The sequence below is a fragment of the Orycteropus afer genome, unplaced genomic scaffold, assembly GCF_000298275.1.
Source record: "Orycteropus afer afer isolate SDZICR_OR568_19922 unplaced genomic scaffold, OryAfe1.0 scaffold00024, whole genome shotgun sequence".
Taxonomy (NCBI): Eukaryota; Metazoa; Chordata; class Mammalia; order Tubulidentata; family Orycteropodidae; genus Orycteropus; species Orycteropus afer.
The window spans coordinates 9,368,354-9,373,926 of NW_006921611.1; positions in this window are offsets into that span (position 1 = coordinate 9,368,354).

Below are 5,573 nucleotides of genomic sequence, written 5' to 3' on the forward strand. Positions count from 1 at the left end.
ACTCCTCAGAAGGAAGATGGGGCAATCTACTTCCATAGTGATACTGCCTCAGAAACCCAAGGAAGAGTTGCTATGAATCGGGTCTGACTCGACAGCACATAACAGCAACTATATATGTGTATATTTATGTTTTAAATTTTGCATTCACTGAACTTGATTGTTTCCTAACTACAACTCTGTCAGGAAGCCAGAATAGGAATTGTTTTTCTTATTCTGCAATGATTTTTAAAAATGTTGAAGGCAAAGTGAATGCCACAATAACATGAATGTCTTAATCTATGTATCAGATTTTCTAACCCTCCAAAAATACACTTCTAAGGCCCTGGGAAAACTCCAGTGATCATGATAATACAACCAACTTCCCACGATCAATTCCAATTTGGTAAGAATTATTCTATACCAATACCTACCTTAAATTGAAGGAATACTTTGTAGAGCATTCTCTCTCAAAAAATGTTCCCATAGATTTTTGTACTCCCTTTCAATACATATTGCTTTTGCTTTTATTATTGTTATTTTGGCTCATATGTGTGTGTGTGTGTCTTATCTCACTTGCTAATTTCTCAGTTTCATATTAATAAAGACCATAACTTTTTCATTTTTACATTATCACAGCACTTAGCAATATATTTAAACTATTGGCTGTTAAAAGCAGAATAGATGAATACCATTTTGGCTATTTGAAGAGGATTGCTTCTTGAATGAAATAGTATCAAGATCTCTACTCTAATCTCTCATTTGTTCAATAATGATTTAATAGACAAACAGAGTGTGTCAGTTCTGGAGCTAGATACTAAGGATGGAAAGATTAAAGGCTCCAATTCTACCCTCAAGAAGCTAGTGGTGAAATGACCAAATTATTATTCAAACAAAATGGAATAAGTTTATAAATAGAGTAAATGGAGGCAATAGGGCCCTAGATAGATAGGTGGACATGTAGCTTGGGGCTTCTGGGGCAGCTTTATTTAAGGCCAGGCCCCAGATAGGCAGGTAAGTGAATAGAGCAGTAAGGAACAACTAGGGGTGATCAACTTGTCTGTCAGTTTGATGTCCTGTGGTGGCTTGCATGTTGCTGTAAGGCTGGAAGCTATGCCACTGGTGTTGCAAAATGCCTGTAGGGTTACCCATGGTGGACAGGTTTCAGCAGAAGTTCCAAACTAAGACAGAATCAGAAGAAAGAAGAAGCCATCCACTTCTCAAAGAACTGGCCAGTGAAGACCTTATGAATAGCAGAGAAGCACTGTTTGATATATTACTGGAAAACTTGATGAATAGCCCTGTCTGATATAGTGCTGGAAGATGAGTCTATTGGGTCAGAAGGCACTCAAAATGTGACTGGAGAAGAACTGACTCCTCAGAGTAGAGCCAACCTTAATGATATGGATGGAGTAAAGCTGTCAGGACCTCCATTGGGTGATGTGGCATGAGTCAAAATGAGTAGAAACAGATACAAACATCCATTAATAACTGGAACATGGAATGTCTGAAGTATGACTCTAGGAAAATTGGAAGTTGTCAAAAATTAAAGGGAACACATAAATATCAATATCCTAGGCATTAGTGGGCTGAAATGGACTGGTTTTGGCCATTTTGAATCAGACAACCATATGATCTACTATGCCAAGAATGACAAATTGAAGAGGAATGGTGTAGCATTCATTGCCTCAAAGTATATTTCAAGATCTGTCCTGAAGTACAATGCTGTCAGTGATAGGATACTACCCATACACCTACAAAGAAGACCTGTTAATACTACTATTATTCAAATCTATGCACCAACCACCAAATACACAGATGAGGAAATTGAAGATTTTTACCAACTTCTGCTGTCTGAAATTGACCAAACATGCAATCAAGATGTGTTGATTATCCTGGTGACTGGCATGCAAAAGTTGGAAACGAAGAAGAGTTATTGGTAGTTGGAAAATATGGCCTTGGTGATAGAAATAATATTGGAGATAGCATGATGGAATTTTGCAAGACTAATGACTTATTCATTGAAAATACCTTTTTTCAATAACATAAATGGCAGCTATACACATGGACTTCACCAGATGGAATACACAGGAATCAGATTGACTACATCTGTGGCAAGAGGCGATGGAGAAGTTCATTTTCTTCAGGCAAAACAAGGCCAGGAGCTGATTGTGGAACAGACCATCAACTGCTTATATGCAAGTTCAAGTTGAAGTTGAATACAGTTAAAACAAGTCCATGAGAGCCAAAATATGACCTTGGTTATATCCCTCCTGAACTTAGAAACCATTTAAAGAATAGATTTGATGCATTGAATACCAATGACCAAAAACCAGAGGAATTGTGGGATGACATCAAGAACTTCATCCATGAAGAAAGCAAAAGGTCATCAAAAAGACAAGAAAAGAAATAAAGACCAAAATGGATGTCAGAAGAGACTCTGAAACTTGCCTTTGAGCAGAAAGTAGCTAAAGAAAATGGAAGAAATGACAAGATAAAAGAGCTGAACCGAAGATTTCAAAGAGCAGCTTGAGAAAACAAAGTCAATTATTATAATGAAATGTACAAAGATCTGGAGTTAGAAAAACAAAAGGGAAGAACACACTCAGCATTTCTCAAGCTGAAAGAACTGAAGAAAAAATGTAAGCTTCAAGTTGCAATATTGAAAGATTCTATGGATAAAATACTGAATGATACAGGAAACAACAAAAGAATATGGAAGGAATACACAGTCATTGTACCAAAAATAATTGGTCAATGTTCATTTATTTCAGGAGGTGGCATGTGGTCAAGGATCAATGGTATTGAAAGAAGAAGTCAAAACTGCACTGAATGAATTGGTGAAGAACAAGTCTCCAGGCATTAAAGAATACCCATTGACATGTTTCAATAAATGGATGACCCGCTGGAGGCACTCACTTTGCTATGCCAAGAGATTTGGAAGACAGCTACCTGACCAACTGACTGGAAGAGGTCCACATTTGTACCCATTCCAAAGAAAGGATATCTCACAGAATGTGGAAATTATCAAACAATATCATTAATACTATATGCAAGTAAAATTTTACTGAAGATAATTCAACAATGGTTGTAGCAGTATATTGACAGAGAGCTTCCAGAAATGCAAGCTGGATTCAGAAGAGGATGTGGAGCAAGGGATATCATTGCTGATGTCAGATAGATTTTATCTGAAAGTGAAGAATAGCAGAAAGATGTTTACTTATGTTTTATTGACTATGCAAAAGCATTTGATTGTGTGGATCATAACAAATTATGGATAACACTGAGAAGAATGGTAATTCCAGAACACTTGATTGTACTCATGAGGAACATGTACATAGATCAGGAAACTGTTGTTCAAACAGGACAAGGGCATATTACATGGTTTAAAATCAGGAATGGAGTGCATCAGGGTTTCATCCTTTCACTATACTTATTCAATTTGTATGCTGAGCAAATAATCCAGGAACAGGATTATTTAAAGAACAACATGGCATCAGGAGTGGAGGAAGCCTCATTAACAACCTGTGATACACAGAAGGCACAACTTTGCTTGTTGAAAGTGAGGATGACTTAAGGCACTTAATGAAGAAGATTAAAGACTACAGTCCGCAGTATGGATTAAACCTAAATATAAAGAAAACAAAAATCCTCACAACTAGTGCAATGAACAGCTTCACACTGGATGGAGAAAAGGTTGAAGTTGTCAAGGATTTCATATACTTAGCTCTACAATCAACACCAATGGAAGCAACAGTCAAGACATCAGATGACATATTGCATTGGGCAAATCTGCTGCATAAAACCGTTTTCAATTGCTGAAGAGCAAAGATGTCTCCTTGAAGACTAAGGTGTGCCTAATCCAAGCCATGGTATTTTCAATCACCTCTTATGCATCTGAGAGCTGGATCATAAATAAAGAAGACCAAAGAAGAGTTGATGTTTTTGAGTTGTGGTATTGTAGAAGAATGCTAAGAGTACCATGGTCTGCTGAAAGGACTAACAAATCTTTCCTGGAAGAAGTGCAGCCTGAATGCTCCATGGAAATGAGAATGACCCGACCTTGTCTCACCTACTTTGGTTATGTTTTCAGAAGGAACCATTGCCTGGAGAAGGATATCATGCTTGGTGAAATGGAGGGTCAATGAAGAAGGGGAAGGCCTTAAATTAGATGGATTGACACAGTGGATGCAGTGATGGGTTCAGGTATAGCAAGGATTGTGAGGCTGGCACAAGACTGGGCAGTGTTTCATTGTGCTGTGCATAGGGTAGCTATGAGTAGGAGATGATGACACCTAACAACAACAACAACAACATAGAAGCATATAGCAGTAGCACCTAATGCAGGGAAGGGGGCAGAAGGGAGAGAATGTAGTGCTTCACAGACAAAAATGGGATTGGAGGGGCAGAAGGCTGGAAAGGATGTGTGACAAGAATAATCTTCCTAGAAAAGCTAATACATGAACTGAGCTTTAAAGGATAATTAGTATATATGCAAATAAAAAAGAAAAGCTAGAAAACTCTAGGCATTGATGTATAAGTGTGATCTACTGGAGAAAGTGCACATAGTTCAATGTCTCTGAAACATAAAGGAATAAAAAGTGTGAGAGGAGTAGTTAGAGATAAAGTTGGAGAGGAAGGTAGGATCTAAACTGTGATAAGCTTCAAGGGTTATGTAATGAGGTAGTTTCAATTTATCCTGTAAACAAAGGGAAAGAGTTTAAGCTGAGAAATTACTTTATTATATTTGCATATTTAAATAATCACTCAGTGGGTGAGATAGGTAACATGAGGCGTATTAATAAAGACAAATTGGGTGACTAGGTTGTTGTTGTTATGTGCCGTTGAGTCAGCCCCAACTCATAGCGACCCCTCCTTGGGTTTCCAAGGCAATATCACTATGGAAGTAGATTGCCCAACCTTCCTTCCAAGGAGTGGCTGGCGGGTTTGAACCACCAGCCTTCTGGTTAGCAGTCAAGTGCCTTAGGCACTGTGCTACCAGAGCTCCTCGGGTGACTAAGAAGTAGACTATAAAATTAATCCAGTCTGAAAAGATGGGAAATAATAGTGGGATTAGATTTGAAGCAGAATGACCAGGTAAGAAAAGAGTAAGAGGTAAGAGGCTGTTATGATATAGATATTTCAAAAGTAAATGATAAGCAGCTGAAAGTAGTGGCAGTGGACTTACAGATAAAGTGACACTTAGAAATATTAAGGCAGTAGAATTGGCAAGATTGCTGTTCTGGGTTTGGGGCAAGATGGCGGACTAGCAGAAAGACTGCACAGACCCTCTTCAACAAAGAAAAGGGAAACCAATTAACATAGGCACAGAAGATAATCCTGGACCCTTGAGCCTTGAAGGGAAGGATATAGAAGTGGACTAAACCCCAACTAGCAGAAGAATTTACGTGAAAATACCAAAAAAGGAGACAGACGGAGCTGTGGTCTGGCAGTGATCCTGAGCGATCCTGATGGCACAGACAGCTTGGAGATTCCTGAGTGGTTGTAGGACCTAAGAATTAACCTAAAAATCAGTCCTGCTAGCCACAGACTGCATGGAGGACTGTGCACGGTAGCTGGGGAATAAATGGAGAAGG